Raw genomic sequence first — 15,326 nt, 5'->3', positions numbered from 1 at the left:
ATCTTCTTCCGCTTATCCGAGGTCGGGTCGCGGGGGCAGCAGCCAAAGCAGGGAAGCCCAGACTTCCCTCTCCCCAGCCACTTCGTCCAGCTCTTCCCGTGGGACCCCGAGGCGTTCCCAGGCCAGCCAGGAGACATAGTCTTCCCAACGTGTCCTGGGTCTTCCCCGCGGCCTCCTACCGGTCGGACGTGCCCTAAACACCTCCCTAGGGAGGCGTTCGGGTGGCATCCTGACCAGATGCCCGAACCACCTCATCTGGCTCCTCTCGATGTGGAGGAGCAACGGCTTTACTTTGAGCTCCTCCCGGATGGCAGAGCTTCTCACCCTATCTCTAAGGGAGAGCCCCGCCACCCGGCGGAGGAAACTCATTTCGGCCGCTTGTACCCGTGATCTTGTCCTTTCGGTCATAACCCAAAGCTCATGACCATAGGTGAGGATGGGAACGTAGATCGACCGGTAAATTGAGAGCTTTGCCTTCCGGCTCAGCTCCTTCTTCACCACAACGGATCGATACAGCGTCCGCATTACTGAAGACGCCGCACCGATCCGCCTGTCGATCTCACGATCCACTCTTCCCCCACTCGTGAACAAGACTCCGAGGTACTTGAACTCCTCCACTTGGGGCAAGATCTCCTCCCCAACCCGGAGATGGCACTTCACCCTTTTCCGGGCGAGAACCATGGACTCGGACTTGGAGGTGCTGATTCTCATCCCAGTCGCTTCACACTCAGCTGCGAACCGATCCAGTGAGAGCTGAAGATCCTGGCCAGATGAAGCCATCAGGACCACATCATCTGCAAAAAGCAGAGACCTAATCCTGCAGCCACCAAACCAGATCCCCTCAACGCCTTGACTGCGCCTAGAAATTCTGTCCATAAAAGTTATGAACAGAATCGGTGACAAAGGGCAGCCTTGGCGGAGTCCAACCCTCACTGGAAACGTGTCCGACTTACTACCGGCCATGCGGACCAAGCTCTGGCACTGATCATACAGGGAGCGGACTGCCACAATCAGACAGTCTGATACCCCGTACTCTCTGAGCACTCCCCACAGGACTTCCCGAGGGACACGGTCGAATGCCTTCTCCAAGTCTACAAAACACATGTAGACTGGTTGGGCAAACTCCCATGCACCCTCAAGGACCCTGCCGAGAGTATAGAGCTGGTCCACAGTTCCACGACCAGGACGAAAACCACACTGTTCCTCCTGAATCCGAGGTTCGACTATCCGGCGTAGCCTCCTCTCCAGTACACCTGAATAGACCTTACCGGGAAGGCTGAGGAGTGTGATCCCACGATAGTTAGAACACACCCTCCGGTTCCCCTTCTTAAAGAGAGGAACCACCACCCCGGTCTGCCAATCCAGTGGTACCGCCCCCGATGTCCACGCGATGCTGCAGAGTCTTGTCAACCAAGACAGCCCCACAGCATCCAGAGCCTTAAGGAACTCCGGGCGGATGTCATCTACCCCCGGGGCCTTGCCACCGAGGAGCTTTTTAACTACCTCAGCAACCTCAGCCCCAGAAATAGGAGAGCCCACCACAGACTCCCCAGGCACTGCTTCCTCATTGTTTTATGACATACTGTAATATTATTGATCAATATTTACTTAGGAGAGCAGACATACTAGGGATGCATGTTTGCCAAATTGTCAACCTTTTGCGGGTCATAATAGTTACCATCGCATGACTAAGTCACATCAAAGGTTTATTAACAAGTACAATATACAGGTGAAACTAAAAAGAAAGAATAATGTTCAAGTTCATTCATGTCATCAATTCAACTTCAAATGTGGAACTTGTGTGGTATAAGATCATTACATGCAAAGTGACATACAGTATGTCAAGCCTTTATTTTGTTGTCATTTTGATGATCATGGCTTGTTTTTGAAAACCCAACATTTTGTGATATTTTCAATTAAAGGTTATTTCTCTGGCCCCGTTTACACTGTACACCAAATCTGATTTTTCTTTTGCCCTCAAGTGATACTGATCTGATTTTTTTTGCCACTCTAAACATTACAAAGTGATCTTTTTACATCAGATTTGGGCCACATCAGTAGTCAAAATCCGACTTGAATCTGATCTTTTCAAATGTGACTGCAGTCTAAACGTAAATGCGACCCGAATGCAACGAGACATATTTGGGCGACCGACGTCATTCGTATGCGTGAGGAAAGACACAGCCTGCAAGCGGAAGTAGATAACGTCAACACAACTCTGGTTTCAGTGAGCCGAGTATTTTTTTGGTTTGCAAATTTTCGATGCATCACTACTCAATAGTGCGCAAATAACAGGCTATACTATATGTAATATATGAATATATTTTGATTCAGAAGAAATGCCCATTGTTGAAGGACCGTAATTGACGTCGTGGCGTATTTGCTTACATGTTACCTACAATGCGTAAGTTGTTTACCAAAGTGAGTTGTAAAATAAAGGTAAGGTTGATCCATGCTGCAGTCCGTGCCTCCTTTTATATTACACAATATATGAGGTGGCGATTTGTCCAGATTTCGGCCACTTTGGCCTGGAGTGTAAACGTACTCATATATTAGTTTCACCTTGCAAATCAAATTGCTGGAATAAACAAACCTTTTTACGACATTCTGTTTTTTTTTAGTTTGACATTATAACATAGGACTTTCATAGGTGGCCTGCCAAATATAAATTCCATTCATCCATTTTCTACCGCTTGTCCCTTTTTTTTTTTTTTGAGGTCGCAGAGGGGATGGAACCTATCCCAGCCATAATCGGGCGGAAGGCAGGATACACCCTGAACATGTCACCACCTCATCGCAGGACCACCACATATTAATTACTCTCACATTCACACACTAGGGTCGATTTAGTGTTGCCAATCAACCTATCCCCAGGTGCATGTCTTTGGAGGTGGTAAGAAGCCAGAGTACCCGCAGAGAACCCACACAGTCACAGGGAGAACATGCAAACTCCACACAGAAAGACCCTAAGCCCGGGAATCGAACTATGCCACCCATGTATAAATTATGATTTATATTTTAAATATTATATGAAAATGACTTTACTGGCCCTTAACCCCTACAGTATAGGATGTAATACCAAACTGCTTTTATGTTGGACACCACACACACACGAGTGCGAACACAACCGTATGTGCACGAGTGCCGTGCTGACGTCTGGCTGTAGTGCTGCAGCTGCACATGTGGTCTTTACATAGTGCTGATCCTGTATGCTGGCATAGTGCCCAACATCCTCTCCCTCGTCCTGTTTGTCCCCCTCTTCCTTCTCTCTCTCTCTCTTTGAGAGCTGTTTGTCCAAAAAGACACCAGAAGAGTCCCCGTTTTGATGACACCATTTCTTCCGCAAGTATGTCAGAGATCATAGCTCTTATTATTAGTGTCCAGCTGCCAGCTGCTGCACAGGAAGTGGTGGCGACAATGATTCGCTTCAAACATGAGCATTCACACTGTTTTGTGCCGAGGACCCACAATGCTCTCGGCATTCCTATTACCTGCGAACTCCTGAGCAGCAAATACAAATAATGACATCACCAAATAGGAATATTGTGTAGTGAAAGCATCAAAGGATGATGTAGTGGTTTAAAGCACACCAACACACTAATTCAGGCATGACGCAACACAATATCATCATCATCATCATCATCAAGAGCCAAAGAGGCCCAGCGGGGCGTTTGCTGTCTAATTGGACAGCAAAAAGAGTGTGTTCAAATAATCCTTGGCTACTCTTCTTCCACTGTACAGTCCGCTAATCGCAGATTGACCTACATCAAGTGCGTTTACGATGCCGTGACGCTCAAACACTCGCTCCATTGATAGGACGCCTTGAGGCGGATGTTATGTAACATTGTCTCGCTAACATCCCAATGAGCTAACAAGGTATTTACCTGTCTGCTTAATCGGTTTTAATGGCGACTGGGCTTTCACATGATGGGTTATTGCTTGAATAGCAATTCTGCTAATTGTATACCGTTTATATTTTAAACAGTAAGTACCTCTAGATCAGTGGTTGTCAAACTTGTTTCACCAAGTTACTCTTTAGAAAACAGTTGGCTCCACCATAACGACCAACATTAAAATATAGTAGCGTAGTAGGCCTAAATATTCATTAAAGCAAGGCAGAAGTTTTATTTAACAAGTATATCTATACTATTTTTGGCCACTGAAATATTACACAGTTTGAGCAGTAACATTGTTTGAATATTTAATTAAGTGATTCTTTGGTATACCACTAAGTGGATCCTCTGTACCAATAACGGTTTGAGAATCACTGCTCAAGATCAAATTTATTTGATATTTTTGGCCACTGTAACATTACACAGTTTGAACAGTAACACTGTTTGAGTATTTAATTAAGTGAATATTTGGCATATCAATAGGTGGGGCCTGTGTACCATTGTATGTATTGGTACACTTACCAGAATTGAGAATATCTGCTCTAGATAAAGTGCAATAACTATTTTAAGCATTAAAAAAGTTAGGTGAATTGTTAGATAAAATATAAGTTTTAACACACGCATGAGCAAAATAAGTTTTTTGTCCTTTATGTGCCCATTTTAACTCCTTTTTATTTAATAAAATTATCAAGGGGTAACGTTAAATATAAAGTACATACTATAGTCATATTTACAGTAAACAATGTGTCACTTTGATACAATTATGCCAAAACCAATCCATTGTAGGTCAATATATGCTAAGATAGCTTAACAAAACAAACATCACTTTTGCTTTGCATTATAGCTGACAAAACAAATTAGTGCCTTATCTAATAATATATCATATTGATAACTTTTTTTTAATTCTTCTCCGTGGGCCAAATAAACAAGCTGGGGACCAAAAATTGCACGTTGGACACCACCTCACTACACTACCACCAAAATAGAGCTGAGATGTTGTTGTTTTTTTCTCTAAATGATCTACATTTGAGCATGTTTATTTAACAAAAAGTGACAGTTGACAAAGTTATTATAGCAGACAAAAGTGTGACAAAATACCTTAATTAAACAATGAGCAAACGCCATCATAGTTGCTCCTATATGCAAAGATGTGTATAAATCATGGCTTCCCTCAAATACGCACTGCCAGTAATTGAGTAAATATGCACATGAAAATGACTAAATGGAAGCTTTATTGCTGACTGCACATAATTACACGCTTAACAAATGTGTTTACTTAACCAAAGAATTGGAAAAATAGCTCTCAGTACGACCACAATAATTGTGGAAATAATACTTTTTCATTATCTTTGCCAAAGCTTAACATAGTCACCAGTAAATGCTTTAACCTCTGTTTTTGTTCAAGAGGACGACAACAAATTGAGCCCACAGAGATATCCTGCTGAATAACGAAAGTCATTGTTTAGCTCTAACAACCTTATTGCATTGTTGTAATTTGAGCACATATCTCACACTCAAGTCTTAAGTGATTTTAGGGTTTATAAATACATACATACACTGATGGATGGTTGGCTGGTGGATGGATGCACTTCCTCTGCAGGATTGGTGATGTCATCCATGTAAAGTGAGGACACTGAGGTCCTCTCGCTGTGCTTTTTTAGTGTGCCATCCTGACATCTAGTGGCCAACAAACACACACCCAGTTGACTTTTTATCCCAGATAAATCAAAACTAAAAGCACAGAGAAACCTGCAGTCTCTGTGGGCCATGACATCAGGCTGATGATAGTGAGCCGCTAACCTGCAAGCACCATAAGAACATTGCAAACAAAGCTTTGATGATGTCGCCGTCAAAGAGCAGCGCACGTAAAAAGACAAAGGAAAGGAGCGACGAAGTCACAAGATAAGGCTTCATGAGGCGTGCACGTGTAACTATGGTGCGGGGAGCTTTACGTGCACCAACATGTGCCAACGGATGTAGGTCAGCTGTCATCCAGACCCTCTGATGCTACAAAGCTCCGGGCTTTATTGACGCTACAGTGGCAGCCATGTTTGCAGTTGGACAAGCGTGTAATGTGGCCCTTGACACAATCTTTTAATATCTTGCACTTGCATTCAAAAGCCATAAAAATCATAGCCAGATATGCAGCGTGAGGATCACATTTCTTCCACGTGTCTGCCAGAATATTGCTACGGATCAAATTCCCTAATTTATAGGCCCTAAAAGCACTTGTATACAATAACAGATATATATTTGAGAAGTATCATGTCCTCATGTCTGGGCTGTACGCTTAGCTTTTTCACCGGGAGCACAGGTGTGAAAAAAATAGGAGCACAGAAAACAGGACTAATACGAAATGTCTTATATAACGCAATTGTATTGTTGACACTCAAACAACATAAACACTAACACACATACATATAAAAACATTTGCCATCACAAGTTCCCTTTACATCTTTAGGCATTCAATGACGTAACTACGCCCGTACAGAACATGTGCATTAGCTTTGTGTGTTGTTGGCTAATGACAGCGACCTGGATAGCTAACATTAGCTATCAGTGAATGTATATTCTGTGTAATAACAACATGATGGCAAATTGTTAGTTGATTCCCTTGGACAGATTTTGTTTGTGCGCATGCGCTCCCTGCCTGTGCATGTATACACACATGGGTGAGTGACAAGCATCAACGGCAAACGGCTGATGAGCAATTTTTATTCAATATGATTAGTAGTAGTAATTGTGGAAAATATAGACACTTTAAAATAAACATGTGTTCTGTTAAACCAGTAACACAAGCTAGCTGGTGGTGGTGTTATATTGTTAGTTTGAAAAATGTAACTGAGACTAAGTTCCAAACAGCTAAGCCCCTTTAAAAAAATGTATTAATTTATATTTTTTTTAATGTTGTATTGAATTCCATTTGTGGGGGTGTGGTATGATTGTATTTATGATGAAAATGTATCTGAAATGTGGGCGCTTTGTGTCACAACCTGGTGACCGTGGTCTGATGATCTTCTGGTGCAGATGGTTCCTCTGATAGTGTTTCTTCACCTGGCTCCTCTGTATTCAGCCAAAGGTCTGGGTTGATATTCGATAAGTCAATTAACCGACGATAAATGAAAACTAGATCGGTAATTTTTCCAGCGTCGATAAATCGCCATGTGCATGCTTCAAGAACGTTCCCGCCTTTCTTTGGTTTCCGCAGCTGTGCACATTTGTGCCATAGCGGAATGAAAAAAAGGGAGTGAATTGTCATGTCGTCATTTAGTGTCTTTGACTCATTGTGCGGAGACGCGGGGCCGCTGACGCGCGAGCATCACAATATGGAGCAAGTTAGCCCGCGACCAACACATTTAGTAGCAAATGTGGACAAAAATATCACAAAAAATGATCACAACACCAAATACCACGCATCAGTGTGGTAATATTTCTGTTGACAACAAAATGAAGAACAAGATGAGCCTATCAACACCGAGGAGCCATTTTGCCGAATGTGGGCGAGTACAACAAACCTGCACGCCCACTTGAAACTCAACCACTTCACTTCGTGTTTGGAGTCTCAGGTGAGTACAAACAAAACAGTGCAAAATGGTGTGCACTCACAGAAAGTGTGGTTGAATACATCGCCAAAGACATGCCGCCATTGTTAAAAAAACTAGCATTTCTAAAAGTGCTTGACAGAAAACGTTTGACAGACATTTATTATGTTGGTTTTTACTCACTCAGAATCTGCCAGACTTAAGTATTGTTTTGCATTTGACTTGTTCATATTGTTACTCTGCACTTTAGTTGACAAAGGTATAACTTGATTGTCAGTTAAATAATGTACAACTCTACCTCTGCCTACATGTTCAATATTGAAGTGCAACTTTATTTAGCCATTTTATTTATTGTTTTTGTTGTGTATATTTGAGGCTACCCCCACCCATTTCTTTTGGTTGTGATTTGTATTCAAGTACAACGTTTTGCTAACAGAAATAAGTTAATTTCATTATTTGTTTTTATGTAACTTTGAAATTTAAAAGTTTACATTTCAATTACAATGTTAAAATATACAAGAAATGCATGTTGCATTTGAAAGGATATACATGCATTATTATAATGTATTATAATAGTAAATAATTTGTTCTCAAAAAACAATTAAATCGTTTTGTTTATCAACAATAATTTGTTGGTCAATATATTGTGGAGCTAAATGTGTTATTCATTTGTGTGTGCGTGCGTGCGTGTATGATTGATGATGGGATGTGGATCATCGGGACATTCTTTTTTAAGTCTGTAAAGTACTTTGTGTTGCATTTCTTTTATGTATGAAAATCGCTTCATTAATAATGTTTGATTGATTGAAAACTCCAAATCTGAAAATACAACTGTCACAAGGGCATGCCATTACAGAATTCAAATAAAATGACATTTTGTTACAACGGCCACCAGTGCTGCTCACTGCTCCCCTCAGCTCCCAGGGGGTAGAACAAGGGGATGGGTCAAATGCACAGAGTAATTTGACTATCAGTGGTACTTTAACGTAAAATGCAGCTAAGATAGACTCCAGCTCCCCCCCGCAACCCTGGAAAGGAAAATGGATGGATGAATAAATAACACTTGAATACATTTCTAAAATTTTTATTAAAAAACAACTGGTATCTAAAACTATCAAAAAAAGTGCTGATTTAACCACAAACAAACCGTGCTTAGCCGCAATCAATGTGCCTGTTTTGTTGAGAGTAGTGCACATGTTAAAGTACATGCAAATGTCAACTGAAAAGTGTGGACATTGTATGTGTTGATGATGAACCGCAGCTGGATAAAAGTTTACTTTTTTGGTAGGAAGATGCAGAAGGTAGATGCTTTTATTCAGCATTAGGCTCAGTAGGTGACAGAAGCGCATACAGACGATGTTGATGAGGCACTATCGCTGGTCTAATAATTAGTAGTGGAAGCAGAAAATAACCTGCAATAGTCTTCTGACCAGCAATAATTGCTTTTTATTTTCAGTAGCATTTTTTTTGTGTTCTCCTTTCCCTGCTTCCCATCTCATCAGATGCAGCATGTATGTGCAGACGCCTTCTGAGCATAACCAAACAGTGACAGTTGTCAAAAGTATTTTCCATTACCGCCAACCCAGTATGGTTTATGGTTTGAGTTTATTTCGAACATGCATATAATTACAACATGATACATCAGAATGTCCAGTTTCTCTTTTCAACATGTTTGAAAATGAGTAGGAAGAAACACAGCTTGTTTTATCCTACCCCTTTTCCTTTTCATAGCAATTGCGAACCATTTTGTTCACTTCCTGTTCTCAACTCCATAAAAAAATACAATTCTAAAAAATAAAAATAATAAATAGTGAAGTAAGTGGTATTTCATATAGTGAGATGAAGGATTATTATTAAGCTTATCAATAATTTATCATGATTCTTCTTCTTTGTACTTTGTAAACGCTTGTCGTTTGAACTTGGATTTCTTTACCTAATACATTCCATAATTTTATTTTTAAAAGGTTTTAAGTTGTATGTGCATGCAAATGTTTTAAGTTACATTTTTCTCTACGGTTATATTCCTACTCTTGTGTTGAGAAGAATTGTACATTCTTAGGTAACAGGTTATAGTTTGCTTTTTGCATAATTTTGGCTGTTTGCAAATTTACCAGTTCATTGAATTTCAGTATTTCAATAATAATAATAATAATAATAATAATAATAATAATAATAATAAAAGGCACTTAAAGACACTTAGACAATAATCAAAATAAAACATGATCATAATTTATTTATTTGACAGGGACAGTACAATTAAACATTGCTATCCCCAGGTAACCGATGTCAAAGTACATAAGACTCCTAGCCACAGGTTAATTTGCAACCCTTGTCCCTGGTTAGGCTTTTAAAAAAAAAGTTGAGAAAAGTGAGAAACACATACAAAAGGATTAAGACTAGTACAAAAATAAAAACACATTGAAAATAATTGGCCCCATTTGTCCATACTACATCCAGTTCTAGTGCTCACACTTCTGTACTCAGACGTTCCAAAGCCGCAACACAAGCCAAACAGGGCCGCTGGACAAGGTAGGAGGGTATCGAAAATAAGAAACTCACATGGAGCGAACTATTGGGCATGGAATCCAACAGGCTGAGTTTCATCGTTCGAGCAACGTATGATGCGCTACCATCTCCCATAAACCTGCAACAATGGTTTGGAAAGGACCCATCCTGTCCCCACTCAAGCACGTCATGGTTGGCTGTAGAACCAGCCTCACTCAAGGCAGATATACGTGGAGACATAACCAGGTCCTCGGATGTCTAGCTGACAAACTTGAGTGCAGAAGGGTATCCATCAACGCCCAACCCATCAACAACCAGGATGTGTGCCGACATCCACCATCAGTTGTTCGGGAGTGGACAAAGCTGAAGACGAGACCTTCATATCCTGATCCAAGCCCATTGAACGCAGCCAGGGACTGGCAGATGCGAGTCAACTTGGATCAGAGGCTCATTTTCCTCCCGGAGATCGCAACGACCACCCTGCGTCCAGACCTCGTCCTATGGTCTGAAACCTGCCAGCTTGTCTACATCATTGAACTGACAGTTCCGTGGGAGGATGCCATTGAAGAAGCGTATGAGCGCAAGAAGCTGCGGTACTCCAACCTAGCAGCTGAGCCAGAGGACAGAGGCTAGAGGGTAAGGGTGCGCCCAGTGGAGGTGGGGTGCAGGGGCTTTGTAGCCAGCACAACAGCGAAGCTCTTTAGGGAGGTTGGAGTCAGGGGGCAGGCTCACAGACAGACCATTGAAGAGCTGGCCAACACCGCAGAGAGGACGAGCCATTGGCTGTGGTTGAAGAGGAGTGACACCAGCTGGGCTGCTAAGGCTAACACCTAATGCGACGCACACACCCAGGGATTCGATCACCCTGGCGTGGGCCTTTCCTCGGCAGAGGGTGTCTTGTGGTAAGCCGTGCCGAAACACTCCGTGACGCTGAGGCACACAACTGAAGATGTGTCCCAATGGTGGAAAAGCCTCCCAGCAGTGTCACCGAAACTCACTCAGGTATGCGGTCAGATGCAAGCCTGGCTCAGGGAGGAGGGCGCTCCTGCCATGCAGAGTCCCCAGGGATTGTACCAACTAGTCCTTTCAACAAATGTATAGGCCTCTCTGGTACTGTGCATAACTTGTTCACCTGCTATCTCAAAGACAGAACATTCATGGTCAGTATAGCTATACATGCTTCTCCAAATCCCATAAAATGATGTGTGGTGTGCCTCAAGGGTCAGTTTTAGGCCCTGTTCTATGTAGTTTCTATATGCTCCCTCTTGGGGATGTCATCAGGAGACATGGAATCAACTTCCACAGTTATGCTGATGACACACATCTGGACATTTCCATATCTCCTAAAGACACAAGACCAATGGATGCACTTTTAACTGTATTTTAGATATTAAATCTTGGATGTCAAAAAACTTTCTCCAGCTTGGGGCAAAATTGAGGTTTTAGTTATTGGGGCTGAGGCCCAAAAAAGAAACTTACCAAAATTACAGTTACTTTCTTTTAATACATCTTCACAAATGAAGAATTTGGGTGTAATATTTGGCTTTGAGCTTGATTTTATCCCACACACCACTAAAATAAGGTTTGATTATCTTAAAAATATAACAGAGAGGCTAATGCATGCTTTTATTACTATTTGTATTGACTACTGTAATGCCATGATTTCTAAGTCTTCCAAAAAAAAAGTACAAAATTACTACAGCTACTCCAAAACTTATCCACTCTTGTACTGATGAGGACCAGAAGGTGAGCCCATATTACACCGGTTTTAAAATCACTGCATTGGCTCCCTGTGTGATCAAGAATCAATTTTAAGATTGCTTTACTGGTTTTTAAATGCTTCAATAGTCTTGGGCCTTCTTATCTTTATGATTTGCTTTTATCATATGAGCCCTCGCGGTCCCTGAGGTCTTCTGGCTCTGGCCTCCTAATTATTACAAAATTCCGGACCCACGCGCATGGGCAGGCTTCAGTCCATTATTATGCTCACCATATGTGGAACAGCCTGCCGGAGATCTTCAGGGCTGTAGAGAACATTACGAACAAACAGCCTCAAGACTCACCTTTTTATAAATGTATAATATTCGTATTTGTTGTATCATTTTTATTATCATTTTAACTTTTATTCGCTTTGACCTCCTTACTGTTGCGTAGGTATCCAAATAGCCATCTGCAGACGGCACCTCAAGTTGTTGGTTGTATTTTTACCGAAGAAATTCGAGCCACAGGGTTTACTACAAGTCTTGTTGTCTACCGCAGAAAATGTAAAGTGCGTCCTAATGTCTTCTCTTCTCTCTTCCAGGCGCAGAAGACCTATTTCATTGAGGCGTGTAACAATACTATATTGTTGTCCATGAATTAAGGCACACACTATATATAGTTTCCCCAAAGAAAAATCCAAACACCATGCCTCACAAAGACCGTAGTTCTGATTGGATCCTCGCCCCTCCCTATGTGCAACCGTGATTGGATGACCCGCCTAAAGACACAATTAGATATAATTGGATTTTGTCTCTGTCAAAATGTTCATCTCATTTCTATTTGTTGACTAAATTGTCGATTAATTTCGTCATTGTTTTAGCTGATGTGCATTTGTTATCGTCTTATTTTAGTCAGGAAAAAAGAGCTTTGAGGATAACAAAGATTTACATTTTTAGTCAACAAAATTAACACTGCTGCTAGACTTTAACTAGGACAAGAAAGTTTGATCCTATTGTTACGCCTATACTGGCACACCTGCACTGGCTCCCGAGGTTTTATTACTCGTAAAAAATACTAAACTGTTTAGCACCATTTTATCTTGCTGATTGTATTGTACTCTAGGTTACGTCTCGAAATCTACATTCCAACAACCGCTGGGGTATTCGTGACCCCCAAAGCTTTAAAAAGTCTACAGACCATTTTTCAGTCAGACTCCAGTACCTCAGTAGAAGCATACAAGTCCCGCCTTTAAATAGACCTTTTAGACCAGTTGATCTGCTGCTTTTCTGCACTGCAATCTCCTGTCTGGAAAGGATACCAGGTGGTCACGGTTCATTTCTGTAGAGGTACTGGTTTGAGGTAGTGTTAGCTGACCCAAATTTAGACCCGAGATGGACCACTCTTCCATGCACAGCTTTAGACATCTCTGCGTAGCTGACTGGATGATCGTTGGAGAAGATACACTCACTCCATGACTATCTGTTGGTTTACCGATGGACTGGACTCCCACTTTATTTATTCATTGTAAAAGTAATAGTGTCAGCTTAACACTTTTATAGCTGTACCCACTCGACATCCATTGCAGCCAATCACCCTGGATTGGGTTCCCTACATCTGCAATCCCTTCAAATTGTCTTCTTGTTTCACCACCTGGGATTTTTTTATTTTTTTTTCAGTTTTGCCTTGTCCGGATGTGGGTTAAGATTGATGTCATTAGTTTGTGAAGCCCTTTGAAGCACCCCTGATTGAGGGCTATATAAATAAGCTTTAATTGATTGATTGAGCAGTTTGTGAGTGGATTTGTTGTTAATTTGCCTCTCTCATTTAGTAATAGTCCCTGTGTGTTTTATGTACAGTTTTCATGCATGTGCCTTTGATGTTTTATAATGTTCCATGGGTTTAATTAGTGCTCTGCGTAATATCACTCTCTATGTGAGCTCTTAGAAGGTCACAGTTTCCAATTACTGATGCTTTCAAGAACATTCATTTCCAAGGAAGCATAAGCACCTCTGACCAATCTCTCGTTGACCCAAGATTGGTGTCAGAAGTGGAATAACACGATGCGAAGAGGACTCCTCACGGATGACTGGCAGGCGCTGTAGGGAGCCTTGCCTGTGATAACGTTTTGACCGCCAAACCTATGCTCGCGTTGCGGGAGGCAAGGTCTTTAACTGCCTAAGAAGAGGAGAGGAGAACTTGCTGCAGACCTCTTGCTCCATGCCCAGTAAGCACCATCAGCCTTGCGGCACAAGAAGAACTTGCCATGCAAGCTTTCGTCCAGGATCAAAAGTGCCACAAAGAACTCGGCCACTTGCTTGCTCCAAAAACTTTGGGCTGAACGTGTTGAACACCTCTTGTGTGAGAGAAGAGGCGTTGACGGCACAAGACACAGCCCGCTGTACACATGTGATGATGAGGGCGTGGCCGGCCATGCCCCCAAACTGCCGATGATGTGGCTCATAAATAAAAGGTTTAGCTGCCGACCCAGAGAGGGATGTTAAGAATTAGGGCACACCGCACGTTATTACCTGGCACCGGCACTGGAACGTGTATGTATGTATAATTAATGACATTACAAAGTATGCCTGTAAGAATACAATGTAGTCATTTTAAATTATGAGTTCATTAATTCAACAATTTGGGGCAAAGTAAATGATTGTTAGGTGGATTGAGAAGCAGATTTCTTTGAAACCGTGACGCTGATGTATCTGCCCTGCAGATAAAGACATCTATAAAACACTTGAGCGCCTTCCAAGTCAACAGCTTATTTTTTTTTCAAGCCGTGACCACAAAAAAGAGTTCAACGAAAGCAGAGAACGCTTCCTTGGGAAAACATGCGATGATGTCATCGTGACCGACGAGGTCATTGCGGTTTGCTCGGAAGTTGTTTCTAAATTACAGGAAAAACAGTTGCTAAGCACATGAGCCAAATGACAGAGTTTGGAGGACGACAAATGTTTTACGATTTTTCTTTTGTTGTTGGAATGAAGTCATGGTGTTTTTGGGGATGATTGTCATTCTGTACTTCTTCACTTGACAAAGCACAACATGGCTCAGATGTTGCAACTTGTAAACCAGCATTGACAAAAAAAAATGTTAGAGGGCCGTTAACGTTTGTAAAATGTAAACATTATCATATAAAGTTTGCCCTGTTTGAGGTTAGTTGCAGTACAAAACCCAACATTGACATTAGCATAGCATTTGGTGGGATTTGTTATGCACATGTCTTTGTAAAGAACATGAAAGGAATTATGGGTGTTGAGTAAAAATAGACAAATTCAAGCAAAATAGCACTCTGGGCAATAAAAAATAATGCAATACCTGCAGTATCTATTGTACTTAATTACATGTTTAACGCCTCTATGAAAGCCACACTTCTGGGTTATACCAGCGGAACGCACAGGCTTTAAACCTTTAGGACATGAGGATTTAGTATTCAAAAAGAATGTGGTTAGTGGAAAAGTAATGTTTTTGTGAGCGTTGTGTGGAAAGTCTTTGAAATGTTTGATGTGAAAATGAAAAAAAGATCTAACTTGTGATTGATCAAACATTACTGAAGCATCTTAAATATTACTCTTTGTGTTTGATCTTCTTCTTTTCCTGTTCACTATTTGGCTCATTGACCAAAGTTGCACATTTGTTATTCATTTGCCAACTATTGATTTTATTTGTAGGTCAAATGTTA

General features: G+C 41.5%; 1 protein-coding gene across 1 annotated transcript in view; it reads right to left on the bottom strand.

Moving 5' to 3' along the window:
• foxj1b (forkhead box J1b) overlaps positions 1-5,664 on the bottom strand; it is a 68,253-nt gene extending 62,589 nt beyond the window's left edge. Inside the window, exon 1 of the mRNA XM_061967288.1 lies at positions 5,446-5,664. The gene's annotated coding sequence lies outside the window, so the exon portion shown is untranslated. The remainder of the gene's footprint in view (positions 1-5,445) is intronic.
• Between the last annotated feature and the right edge of the window lie 9,662 nt (positions 5,665-15,326).

This window comes from Nerophis lumbriciformis, linkage group LG11 (genome assembly GCF_033978685.3).
Source record: "Nerophis lumbriciformis linkage group LG11, RoL_Nlum_v2.1, whole genome shotgun sequence".
Lineage (NCBI taxonomy): Eukaryota > Metazoa > Chordata > Actinopteri > Syngnathiformes > Syngnathidae > Nerophis > Nerophis lumbriciformis.
Note: the sequence above shows the minus strand (reverse complement) of the source record. Positions and strands in the feature narration are given on the sequence as shown.